Source organism: Jaculus jaculus, chromosome 4 (assembly GCF_020740685.1).
Source record: "Jaculus jaculus isolate mJacJac1 chromosome 4, mJacJac1.mat.Y.cur, whole genome shotgun sequence".
In the NCBI taxonomy this organism is placed as follows: domain Eukaryota; kingdom Metazoa; phylum Chordata; class Mammalia; order Rodentia; family Dipodidae; genus Jaculus; species Jaculus jaculus.
This window is the reverse complement of record NC_059105.1, coordinates 103,059,868-103,074,235: the sequence shown is the minus strand read 5'-3', so window position 1 is coordinate 103,074,235 and position 14,368 is coordinate 103,059,868. Positions and strand designations below refer to the sequence as shown.

At 37.5% G+C, this 14,368-nt stretch overlaps 1 pseudogene; it reads right to left on the bottom strand.

Annotated features, from left to right (window-relative positions):
* Positions 1-4,470: 4,470 nt before the first annotated feature.
* On the bottom strand, positions 4,471-5,471 carry LOC101602762 (annotated as a pseudogene).
* Between the last annotated feature and the right edge of the window lie 8,897 nt (positions 5,472-14,368).

Sequence of the window (14,368 nt, the reverse complement as noted above, 5' to 3'; positions counted from 1 at the left end):
GATACAAGATATGACACAATGAGTTGGTCCTTTATTAAAATCCTCTCTCAATATCTTTTACATAATTTTCATTGGGCAGAACTGTGTCTTATGATCAATCCTTTCCTGAGTGACTCTGTCTAGCACTTTTAAGGAGAGATACTGGAGGTCTGCTGAGAAACAAGAAAGAGGACTAAATATTGAAGGGATATTGTATTTTTCAGTGCATTATTAGGGTCTCATTTGGGAGTTATCTTTCCCATGTTATAATATTATAGAGGTATGTCCACAGGGAATTATGGTCTCCTCATACCTATGATTCAAGATTTTAAGATAGTCACCAGGCATGGTGACATATGCCTGGGCTCATCTCATTAACTAATTGATAATTCTCTTCCTGAGGTAGGGGGTTGCTGCAAGCTGTAGTGAGGACCTCACCAACCAGGGCTACTTAGGAAGACCTTGTATCCAAAAGAGAGCATCTTCCAGTACATAAAAATTTCAATAATTTCACTTTTATGTAGGAAACATATTTTGTTAATTTATTTATTTTTATTTTTATTTTTTGTATATTTTTATTTACTTATTTGAAAGTGACAGAGAGAGAAGGAGGCAGATAGAAAGAGAAAGAGAGAAATATGAATGGGTGCACCAGGGCCTCCAGCCACTGCAAACGAACACCAGACACATGTGCCCCCTTGTGCATCTGGCTAACGTGGGTCCTGGGAATCAAGCCTCGAACCGGTATCCTTAGGCTTCACAGGCAAGCACTTAACTGCTAAGCCATCTCTCCAGCCCTTGTTAATTTATTTTATTTTTAGCTTTCTATTAAGGAAAATTTTAAATAAATGTAAAAGTAAAGAAAGTATAATGACACTTTATTTACTTACTACTCAGAATCAACAATGATTAATTTATAAGCAAGCATGTTTTATGTGTCACAATACCTATTCCTTTCCCAAAATTATTTTGAAGCAGATTTATGAATATATTTCCTTTTTCATAAGGATTTTAGCTTGCACCACTAAAACATAAAAATATTTAATGTCTATTTAGTTTTTTCTCAGTGTCTAAACTTTGTTTCCATTTTTGCAATAATGATCAGAATAAAACATATATATTATAATGTACTGCCATACACCTTGGACATCTTGTAATCTATTGGGACCCCTCTATTTTTACTTATTTCTTGCATTTTGTAGGTTGAAAAAAATATAACTTGCATCACATTTCCAATTTTTTTCCTGGGCCACAATACTGTGGTGACATCAGTCACATTTCTATCCTGGGTTTCCTGCGGAAGGATTGTTAGAGCTGAAAGCCCTAAAATTAATTGTTTTTACTTTATAAACAATGGAATCACTTCTAATGATAAATATAATCTTTCCTTTTCTCTATTTACAGATAAAACACTTAATGTCAAAGAAAGTTACTTTGAAGGAAAGTATGATCATCTGAATTCTCAAGCAGCTTGAAGCTTAAAGTCTGTACAGTTTAAGTGGGTGAGACTTAAAGTTATTCTGAGTCCTGCTCAACAGACATGTTCTAAGTAAAATAATCATCACTATGATCAAGCATTACTTTTTCCATATCTCAGCATAGGACTTATTAACCTGCTATGGTCACTAGAATCTGGACATCTTCATTTTGTCATCATGATTTTGTTATAGTTTGGAAGTTAAAAAAATAGGTATTGTTGATACATCATTTAATTTTGTATATGAATATGTTTCTTTTTCAACATTATTTTTTAAATTTATTTATCTCAGAGAGAGAGGGAGACAAAGAGAGGCAGAGAGAGAAAGAATGGTCTGTCAGGGCCTTCAGACACATGTGCCACTTTGTGCATCTTAATTATTTGGGTCCTGGAGAATTGAATCTGGGTCTGCTGGGTTTGTTGGCCAGCACCTTAACCTTTACACCATCTCTGTAGCCCTACATATGTTTCTTTATGGATATCACTAAGGGATCATCTCACTTGGTTTGGTCAAAATCATTTATAAGTATCCATCTGTGTGCAAAGTTAGCTTTAAATGGGATCACTCTTAAGCTTTTTCTCTTGAGTACTTAGTTCTTTTCCTTGATGACCAATAGTAAAAAGGTCATGGGCCCAGATGAAGCCGACCATATCAAACACCATTAGCTCTTTCCTGGAAACTACAGGGTACTAGGCTTAACCAAGTAATGGCTAAGTATGCCACAGAGAGCAGAATAGTTCAGTATTCCAGTGACACTTGTGTGTCAGTGAATTGTTAGTGTTTTGGATGATTACTTCATTTTATCCTTCCATATGATATACATTAGATGACCTGTGGATGTAAGGGTTTAGATGGCCATAATTTTCACTGAATTTATTTGATAATAGTTCTAGTGTGTTTTCTAGTACCTGAGACACCATGGAGTTGGCTAAAATTGTCACTTGGCCTAAGTCACAGTTTGACTCATCCTTCTTCCCACTCATAATTTCTATCCTTTTTACCCAACATATGGAATCTCAAGGTACCACCTCTGTCTCAGAGTCTGCTTCTCAGAGCCTCCAAATTGAGAAGTTGGTACACAACCATGCCTATGTACTATTTGGGCTGAATTTGATCCTATACATGTATTTAAAGCAACGGATAATGTGAAAACTAGTTATTGTGTGGATATGTTTGGAACAGAGAGTTTAATTCTCTTGGGGAAAAAAAAAAGCATCTTTCAATAAAGCAACTTGCTGTTTGCAGTCTAGTGGAAATTTGCCTATCAACCAGTATCTATAACATTATGCTTATAGCAATTAGAGTCTTATTTGAGGTAGAAGGCTAAACTGGAATAGCTGCTTGTAGTGGCTTATGAGTATAGATATTAGCTGCTCTTTGGTGCAATCAAGACTTTTATTCTTGAAAATCCCCTTACTTGATCTTTGAACAACCAATAATCCCATTATTTAGTCTGTTCACATTGAACTTTATGTATCCTATCAGTTCAATTAAATTCATATATTCTGAAAGATATCTTCATTGATGCCAACCTTTTTATTGACAACTTCCATAATTATAGGCAATAACCCATGGTAATTCCCTCTCTCTCTCCCCCACTATTCCCTTTGCAACTCCACTTTCCATCGTAGGTTTTCCCCTCTCAATCAGTGTCTCTTTTGTTTTGATGTCATCATCTTTTCCTCCTATTATGATGGTCTTGTGTAGGTAGTTTCAAGTACTGCAAGGGCATGGATATCCAGGCCATTTTGTGTCTGGAGGAGCACATTGTAAGGTGTCCTACCGTTCCTTTGGCTCTTACATTCCTTCCTCCACCTCTTCTGCAATGCACCCTGAGCCTTGTGATAGAGAAGATGCCAATTTTTTAAAAGCAAAAAATATTGAGTACAATGTAACCTTACATGGAAGTAGAGAAATGTTATATTAGTGAGGGTCTTTTCTAGAGTATCTGGTCTTTGTGGTATGTAATGAATTAAGACTCTTAACATTAAGTAAATTATTTATTTATTTATTGATTATTTATTTTTTGGTTTTTCAAGGTGGGGTCTCACTTTGGTCTAGGCTGACCTGGAATTAACTCTGTAGTCTCAGAGTAGCCTTGAACTCTCAATGATCCTCCCACCTCTGTCTCCCAAGTGCTGGGATTAAAGGCATGCGCCACCATGCCTGGCAAGTCAATTATTTTAATAAACTTACATATTAAGTTAAAAAAGGATGGACTTGGAACAATTGGTGAAATAAGCAAGGGTGCTGTTTTCTTGGTGAACCAGGTACCAGCACAAGGGTGAAGGAGATGAACACAGAGAAAAATCAACTCCTACCAAATCAGAGATCCAGAGACCCAGGGGCCCCCAACACCTCATCACTGAAGCAGACCAAAAATGAACCCAACATGGCTCAAGGAAATTTTGCAGAAGAGGGGGTGGAAAGAATGTCAGAGCCACATGTTGGGTCATGGTATGCAGAGAAATTTATCCTATCCATAACTGGGCTAACTCCAGAATGCATGACCCATATACCTCAACAAGGAGGGGCCAAGGGGAGGGGGTAGGTCATGGATGAACCTAATAATGGTACCAATTTGGCTGTATTTGCTGAGTACAAAATTAATTAATAAAAAAAATATTTAAAAAAGGATGAACAGTAAATGTAGAGACCAGTTTCCTGAGTTAGTCAAGTTCAAAAAATCTTTCTTCCAATAAGACTAGGATTCATTAGAATTCATTTTCTTTGCTTTGATTTTTTACTTCTTTTTGTCTTTTTTTTTCCTTTTTTTTGTGGAAGAAAAACTTTAATTGCTATTGCAAAAAACACCTGTAAGACAGATTTCATGCAAGATATTTAACTCCTTGATACAGTAATGCATACCCTTCAAAATGATTACATTGTCACTACACCTAGGGCTTTCTGCAACTACAAGGTGGTGGTCATGGACAGCATGGCCAACATCTAGGAAGCAGCCACCACCTTCTATGTGTCTTCTCTTTTTGAGCTTTTTATTCATCTTTCTTAATTAATTCTGCTGCTGCTGCTTCTTAGAAAAACTGGAAAAAACAAAATTGTAGTCATTGAACATGGCGCTCTGACAATCAAGATGTTTAAAACCTTCAGTCTTTTGGGGTGAAAAAAGCACTGTGCGACATTTAGAACTCTGATTAACAAACAAGTTGGTCACAAACTTTCCTGCTTGAAGACGTCCACATCTTTCCTGATCAGGTCATCATAGAAGGTCTGACGTAAGTTTTTTTTCAAAGCTGACATAAGAAAATTCTGTTTCTGGAGTAATGTGAATTGTCCAATAAGTTCCATCAGATTTCATTCCATTCATCAAATACCCACAAGTATTGAACAGTGTGGCATCAATGACAGAACCTGGTATTAGGTCATGAATTCCACTCTCAAGAGTGATATCCTTTGCAGTAACACCAATTTTAATGTAGAACTGGTTCATAACTGCTGTGTCAAGCTCACTCATCAGAATTTCCAGGGTTTAATCTGGCTGACTGATTACCAGACTTTCTGGGAGATCCAAAGTATAAAAGTACCAACAGTCAGAATTCATATATTCCATCCAATATGCTGCTCCATTTGGGATAATTGCATTCAGAAACTCTATTTCTTCTTGGAAATTCTGGTGTGGGTACCCTCGGTGGGAAGGCTTCATGAAATTCTTACGAAAATAAAAGAAACTTTGAATTTAGTCAAACCCACTGTAATCCCTAGCAAGCTTCAGTAGGGGAACCAGTGCTTTCAGCAAGAGGGGGGTACCACATGTCTTCAAAATGAAACGTCTCTTGGAGACAAACATGCTACTCTCACTGAGTACATAAGCTTTTTGCTTGTCAGTTTTGTCATACTTATGATGGAGCCTTGCACATCCTTCAAAAGGACGTCCCGTTCAGACCTCGGAATGGTGCAAAGATCCCCAGATCCTTAGTTAGCTTTGGATTGCTGCATGGAGAACCAAAACTTCAGCAGCTTCTCAGTCCCTTCGAAAAAATGCACAGCTTCCATCACCATGAGACTAGCAAACAACCAACAACCACAGAAAATCAATTAAAATTAAATCTCCTACCGCTGCTATGGATTGTTCCAGCTGTGTTACTAAAGTTCAGGTTCCTTCTGTATTTCTTTTCCTATAATTTTATGTTAACTTTGTTTTAGGAAAAAAAAAAAGGCTTAATAAAATTTTTCCTGGCTTTCGTGAGTGAAAGTTGAATGTGAGTTTGTTGGAAATAAGAGGCAGGTAGAATTCAGTCTCTGATAGTCCCCTGTTTTCCACCTTAGAGAGAGAGTTGAGCTAGCGCCAGCTAATGTCCCTGGCCATACTGTGTAAACCATTTTTGTTGTTGTTGTTGTTTGTTTGTTTGTTTCACTCTAGTCCAGGATGACCTGGAATTCATTATGTAGTCTCAGGATGGCCTTGGCCTTGAACTTACAGTAGTCTTCCTACCTCTGTCTCTCAAGTGCTGAGATTAAAGATGTGCACCACCATAAAAAATAAGTAAATTAGAAATAAAAAGATTCTTAGCATTGGAGGTTAATAGAAAGTAACCAGCTTCTGATGCTTATGAGAAGAAGTGAAAGAGCTGAAACAATTACAGATTTCCTGAGGAGCAGACACAATCTTAGGATCCGTAGGAGTATGAATATATGGCCCAAGCTCATAAAGATGGGAGACCCCAGGCCCAGCCTCGTGAACATGTAGATACCATGCTCAGATGCTCATAAGGCATCTATATTTGGTTTTACATTTGTCAATATCTTGATATTCTTAATAATACTTTTTATTTTTATTTATTTATTTGGGAGTGACACAGAAAGAGGCAGAGAGAAAGGGAGAGAATGGGTGCACTAGGGCCTTCAGCCACTGCAAATGAACTCCAGATGTGTGTTCCCCCTTGTGCATCTGGCTAACTTGGGTCCTGGGGAATTGAGCCTCTAACCAGGGTCCTTAGGCTTCATAGGCAAGCGCTTAACTGCTAAGCCATCTCCCCAGCCCGGTAATAATATTTTAACAAGACCCCCCCAGATGTTTCTTAATTGGCTTCTGTAATTATGCAGTATTATTGATCACAAAATTATGTAAGTACTTTTGCTTTGTGAGGAGAAATTCTGTCCCTTATGGACACTAGTCACCAGAGCCATAGCCATTTGCAGCACACATTCAAAACCCTGTGGGCACAGCAATTATATATCTACTTAAAGACCTGGGATGTATCTTGCCAAGGGGTCATGTGGTATTATTTTGTTCATAACTTTTCAACAGAAAAATGAAATAGAAAATTGAAGAAAACCTAAATTTTCTTCATTTACCAATTTATCAAAAATGTCAATGCTTGACACAAAACATATGCTCCATATTTTTTAAGTAGAAAATAACAACTTTTGGAATACATCCAAATACCATTACTTTTCACAATGCTATGATTTGTTGAGTTTGCACAATTTCTACTATTATGTTAGATTCTGTGTACAGCTCTTAACCTCTTTCTTCTTGGATGTCCTGGGTTAGGAAAACACTGTTCTCAGGACATTCCTGGCTTTTTAAATAAAACGACTTCTTTTTTTGTGCAAAGCTGTACCCACAGTGTGGGTTCAAACTACCGCACTTGTGTCCAGCCCTTCAGGTTTATAAAACATTGTCATGCTGTCTAGTACACGCTTCTGAGCCTGAACTGGAACCACCCATACACACTGTAGTGCCCAAACTTTCAGAACAGACTCAAGTGGATTCTTCTCAGGTTACAGGCAAGGTCTGTGAAGCAGCAGGTGAAGTAGTTTCCAGATGCCACATCATTTGGGACTTGGATCAGCCTATGAAAAAGTGTTCCCAGGATTGAAAGCTCATTCTCTTCCCATTGCTTTGGGTTTTGAACTTTCAACAAATGCTAGAAGTTTCTCTTCAGTGACTTTATACATCGTCATTTAAAGTCATCCCCTCCACTTTTTTTTTTTTTTTTTTTTTCAGTTTAGGAGGGAAAGCTGTACTTGTCTTTGGGAAATTTTCCAGTCATCATAAAGTGAATGGAGAAAATTATACTTTCCTACTTGCCAGGGTGTGGTTTCCAAAAGGTTGCTCAATTACAAGATAACCAACTGAGATCAAGAACCAATGGCCTCTTTTTTTCTTCAGAGAACACAAGTGTCATTTGCCATCATATAAATTCAAATATAAAACAGTTGGAACAAAATTACCCATTCCTAGTTTGGTAATCTAGCTTACTAAACATAGTTGATTTTGTGGTTGTTTTGATTTGGCCCCTTTTCCTTCTAATATAGCTCCTTAATTGTGTCACATATTTCTTCTACTCATTTTCATTCTTCATTGAATCATAAATGCTGCCATATGACATATTGTTTATAAATGAATTGTTGTATGATTTAATCAAATTTATTGAGTTCATCTCCAAATTATTAGCATCTCTTTTTTAGACCCTTACCTAATTCAAAAATATTTCTTTTATAGATAATTTTATAATAATTTTTTTCTACTTTTCTACTCACTTCACACAAAGTCCAAGAAATTGGCTAAACAGAGTCCCCTAAAATGATAGTGATTGTGACAAAGAACACTGACATATTGATCATCTAAAATCCTTTATACTTTTTACATTATCATATTTCTGATTAATAGTCCCAAATGTAAACTATGAAAATAGCATCTCTTTGTACGATTTTTTTTTTATTTTAGAAGAGTCAATAATTAAATGCCCCCAAAGCTGCATCTGAAAGTTAGGACTAAGTGCACCTTCCATCGTAGTATGCAATTCAACTTTTCAGTCATGAGATCTTGCATCCATTACCTTGGAGTGGAGAGAATATGTGAGGAGGCATTGGAAAATGGGCATAAGGTGAACCATCAGCAGTCCTCTGCAACTGTGAGGTAGAAAAGAAGCTTCGTGTCTCCAAGACACAGAAGATGTGGCAGCCTGTCTGTAAAATGGGTGTCATCATTTTTCCTTCAGGGTATACCTAACATTCTCCCACTGAGAAGTGGGAGCTATTCCTCCCCCACATAAAACATGGCTGCCTTTGACTGCTGTGGCCAGTATAATATAGTAGATATGTATTACATAAGATTCAGTGCTAGTCTTTCAGACAAATGGCAACTGCTGCCTCATTCTTTTGGAATACAGACCCTGTTGGAAACCAGATGACACATGCACATTCTGAAAGCTCTTCTATATTGTGAGAACCATGTTTCATAGGAGTCAGCAGCAGCTACATGGAGAGACACCTGGCACAAACTCTTACAGTTAGCCCAGGCCAGTCAGTAGACATTCGAAAGTAGAAGCATTCGTGACTGCAGCCTCCATTGCCATTGGAGTGTACTTGGATGAGAAATAAAAGCAGAGAGTTATTCATAATGTGCCATAATAGGATGACAATCAGATCAAAGGAGACAATGAATGAAGGACTGGGAGAGCACTAAAATCTGTTCCTTTAGAAAATTGCTTTAGTCCCATTCCATGTATTTTGATAGTACTGGGCCATAGAAATTGATGTGGTCTAGGTTGCTCCATCATTGAAACTCAAGAAAGAGTGATTGTCTACCCAGGAATGATTGCTCCAAGTAGTAGGAACACAATCCAAACATGTCAGTGCCTGTTCCTTAAATTTTTAATATTCATAGAGGAGAGATGCTTTTTAATATATTCCTATGAAGTGGCTAAGTCTGATTCATGAATGTCTGAATCATCTGATAGCCATAAACTAGCTACAAAGAAGATGCATATCTATAAAAAGGGGAAAAAAAAGATTGAAGGAGATGGACAGAGGGAGAGGAAGAAGGAGAGGAGAGAGACAGAGACAGACAGGCACAGAGAAAGAGAGAGAGAGAGAGAGGGAGGAAGATGGAGGGATGGAGGGAGAAGCTTTAATTAGCATGATAACATAATTTGTATTCCTAGATCCAGATGTGCCTCAGATAGTCACCCCTTGATTTCCAAATTTTAATAGTTAATGCCAATCTTTTCCACCCTTCAGCTGCTTTAAGTTGGAATTTCTGTCATTTAGAGCTATATATGGTGGCACACATCTATAATGCTAGAAATTGAAAGGGCTTAAGAAGAAGGATCAGGAATTTGAAGTGAGCCTTGCTTACATAGTGAGACCATATCAACAACAACAACAAATATCTATCATCAACAGAACCCACTCATTTGCTCTTTTGCAACAGTTTGTTGATTAAATGGCACCTAAATAAATCAGAATACACTTTATATTAAAAAAAAATCTTACAAATTTCGTTTATTTGTTTGAAAGAGATACAGAAAGACAGGGAGAGAGACAGAGAAAGAGAGAGAAAACGGGTGCACTACGGCTTCCAGCCATTGCAAACACATTCCAGACACATGCACCACCTTGTGCATCAGGCTTACATGGGTCCTGAGGAACTGACTCTTGGTCTTTAGGCTTTGCAGGCAAGCATCTTAACTGCTAACCAATCCCTCCAGCCCTACTTCATATTTTTTTTTTAATGAAACATAGATGCTAGATAATTTTTCTCACTATTTCTTGGTAACAACACTGCTTAGCTAAATTTCCCTTTAAACCCAGTTTTGCCATTCCTACTGTAATTCCTACTGTAATTCCATACATTTCTCTAAAACCAAAGGAAATACATTAGCATGAAGAAATGTAAGAGAACTTGTAGTATAAGAAAAGAAATCTGCTCTAAGATGAAACAGAGAGAATAGTTTTTAAACTCATGAACATTATTAGTACTAATCCTGGTCCCATAGATCAATTTTTTCTGCACTAGTGTGATTTGACCTAGGGTTTGAAATACTCTGACTAAGTCAGGGAAGTATCAATTACACAGAAGTGTGTTTCATTCTAGAAACCATTTATCAGGCAATCATCCAAAGCATCCCCGTATTTCCACTTATTAAAAACTGATCAACCTGTTGAATTTAAAAATCTTTGTATATCTGCTACCATTTGATCCCTTGGTTCTGTTAGTCTTAGAGCTACTCATGCCCTACCCATATCGCTGGCCACATTAACAGTGGTACTCTGGGATTGCCTCCTGATATGGCATTTGAGTATCTTCTGGGGCTAAGGGGAGGAGAGATCACTTTTCCCTAATTCATACCTCTCCTGCATTCATTATTTCTCTAGACTCCCCATAAGACACACTACCTGGCCCTCACTTGCTATTTTTTTTGCTCTTCTCCTACAGGTACATTCGCCCTATTTCTCTCTTCTCCTCTCTCTCTCTGTCTTCTCTTCCTCCTCCTCTTTCCCTTCCTTTCTCTATGCTCTCTCTAGCTCTCTGGTGCATGTACTCCCTTTCTCTCCTCTTTTTCTTGTCACTTCACTTATATTTTGTCAGTCTCTCTCTCTCTCCTCTCCCTCTCTCTCTCTCTCTCTCTCTCTCTCTCTCTCTCTCTCTCTCTCTCTTCCGTCTCCTTCTCCCCTGTTACACTGAAATCTTTGATCCAAGAAACTGCCTTGGTCTTTCATTGTTATCATTCAACCCTAATAGGTTTTCCTATTGTTTCATGGTATTATAATCCGGGAATTACTCTTCACCCTCATTCTGAATCATTTTCTGTCTTCTCGTTAGAGACTATGTTACTCGAATCCCATAATTTCTTCTAGTTCTTGTATTTCTTCTGCAAAAATAGCCTAAAAAAGGATGCATAGTAAATAAATTTGGAGCTCACAGATATTCAAAAATGTTCCTTCTAGCTTCTTCACATATAATTATGTTGTAAATCTAGAATACTAGGTTGGAAACTGTTTCTTGAGACTACAGAGACCCATGGATTACTCTTCCATGTATTCCAGTGTCCAGTGCTGCTCATTTCTTTGTATAAAATATCAATGCTTCTGTTAGGATTTTTATTTTACCTTTGAGCCCTGAAATTATCTACTGATGTGCCACTGTGTATATAAATTTTCATTTCCTATGATGAAAACACCAGTGTTTCCTGATTGCGTAAGCAAGTATACTTCAGTTCAAAGAAATAGACTTAGTGGTTTTTTTTTTTTTTTTTTTGTATACAATATAGTCAATGTTTTTCTTTCCGGAATTACATTGACACAGATGTTAGATCATGAGGTCTAATAATATCTTTTCTCACATATTTTACTATCTCTGTTTTATTATTAGTATGATTTGACTATACTTCTTTTTTTTAAAAAAAAATTGTTTTTGTTCATTTTTATTTATTTATTTGAGAGTGACAGACCAAGAAAGAAGAGGCAAGGAGAGAGAGAGAGAGAGAGAGAGAGAGAGAGGGAGGGAGGGAGGGAGGGAATGGGTGCACCAGGACCTCCAGCAATTGCAAACAAACTCCAGACTCATGTGCCCCCTTGTGCATCTGGCTAACATGGGTCCTGGGGACTTGAGCCTTGAACCAGGGTTCTTAGGCTTCACAGGCAAGTGCTTAACTGCTAAGCCATGATTGGAGTATACTTCTCCAGCCTGATTGGACTATACTTCTTGAGACAATTCCTCATATTCATAACACAAGTATCTTCAGTTTTCCACTTTCTAATTTATTAATTTCTAAAAATAATCTGTTTTATTTTCTGAGAACTTCATTCTATCCTTGGAATATGTTGTTGTAGTATTTTTTTCTTTTGTATTCTTATCATTGAGGATAACGTTTTGTAAGTAAAGCAATCCTGTTTCTATACTTTCCAAGTTTCCCTTTTCTATTTGGCCTAGACTCTGTGTCAAATTTAATTTTAACAAAGGTGACTAGCTGACTAGTCTCAAATCAGCCACACAACCCTTGACTTTTGAAATCTATTTAACCTACTACACATAAAAAAGTTCTGGCCTTCTTCAGAGAACATAGGGCAGATATATGCCCGTATGAAGTTTAAAGTCACTGAATAAATGCTTCACTTTTATCAGAATACTTGAATCATGGATTTGCACAGTAAAGCCAATACTGAAGTTAGAAAAGAAATAAGGAAAGGTAGAATTTCAACTGAATATAGACAAGTGATAGAAGGAACACAAAAAGGAAATAAAAGGCCATTTTATGTAAGAGTGAGGTAAGAAAGAGGGCCACAGTGATCTTTAGATTCTTTGTGATTTAAGAAGATTGTGAGTACACCATTTGCAATACACAGAAGATTGAAGAACTCAGGGAGACAGAGACTAGAAGAGAGGTGTTTTAAATGGCATGTTAAAGATGCCACTAGATGTTTCCCATTCAGACACCTCAAAGTAAAAATAAGTACATCAGTAAGATTGACATGGAAGAAATAATTACTGTACATCTGGAGAGATGTAGGTAGGCCAATGTACAGGCTCTTTCCTCACCCAGAATTAAAGACAGAAAGGGCTTAACTAGGGTGATAATGGTATGGTACCAAAGTTATGATGATGAGTTAAAGAACTGACAGGATATGATGATCTTTTTGCCTGTATCTATGCATGCTTGTAGTGTGTATGTTTGTATGTATGTGTGTGTGTGTGTGTGTGTGTGTGTGTGTGTATGTGTGTGTGTGTGTGTGTGTGTGTGTGTGTGTGGTATATGTGTGTATGTATGTGCCCTTGTGGTACCCTATACACTCAACCACAGTGGCCAGAGCAGAATGTTGGGTATCCAGCTACATTGCTTTTCTGTCTGTTCTTATTTGAGCTGAAGTCTTCTACTGATGTGGAACTTACTGTGTTTTTTTTTAAAGCCTAGTGACGCCCTAACAGCTTCCCCATCCCTTGGCTGGACTGGGCTTACACATGCACATGACTACACACAGCTGTTTACGTGGGTATGGAGATTCAAATTCACATGGGTTCAAGCCCTCAGGTTTGTGCGGTGTGTGTACTTAACCACTGGGAATTCTCTTCACTCCTGGTGAATGCTTTTGTATAACAACATAACCCTTCCTGTTCCTTGTGTAAGGTGGTATTGTTGGAAACATCACCATCAAGTTACTGCATGTAGGATCCTGAGTACATATTAGCTAGGTGTAAGGTTGGCCTCCATTAATCCAAGGCACATTACTGCAAATTAAATTTCAAGCGAACCTGGTCTAAACCTGGAAGAAATCCTTAAATTTCAGAGTTATCTGTTTATTTCAGAGTTCACCATACTTAAAAAACAAATCTATTTCCACTATGTCCCAGTCAACAGTTGTGAAAGTATTTTAATCACTGCATGAAATCATTTTGCAGTATATCACCAAAGCAATTATGTACTCTGTGAAATGAAATACTAAAAGTAATGCACGAGATAAAGTCATCTATTCTTGGTTAGAAAATTGCTCCAATTTCTAGGTATGGTCTTGACAGGCCTATGAAAAACAAGCCATCTTCTATAAACCAGGTTTGTACCAGGTAAGTGAGGTGGAGAATTGAATCAGCATGGTAAAAAATAGATGCTTTCCTCCCTTTCCTTCCTCCAATGCTTGTCTTGATTCCCATGAAATTAAAAATATATACTCCTCTGCTGGGCTAGAAATACTTGAGCCAATGTAGGTTCAAATAATGACAGGAAGGAGACAGAAAAGCAAGTGTGTGCATGTGTGTGTGTGTGTGTGTGTGTTTACGTGCATGGGCATGCACACATGTGTTCATTTATAGAAAGTGTGTGTGTGTGTACATGCATGGGCGTGCACACATGTTCATTTATACACCTTTACCAGGAGGTAAATAAGGATGAGACACAGTCACCTTGATAGCCAAATCGGGTCTATAAAATTACCAAGTGTTTGTGCTGATGATTCAGTATTAAGACAATCTGAAACCAATCTTAAAGAACATGATACAGAAAAAATGTAATCTTCCTATGAAGCCATGTCTTTTCAAGATTAAGGGAAATTGAGGCTCTCAGTTAAGGATGAAGAAATTAAAGCCAGCCAGGGACAAATTAAAATATGAACTACCCTATGCAGAAGACACCCGGAAAAGGGAAGCTTTTGCATTTATGTGCTCTCTT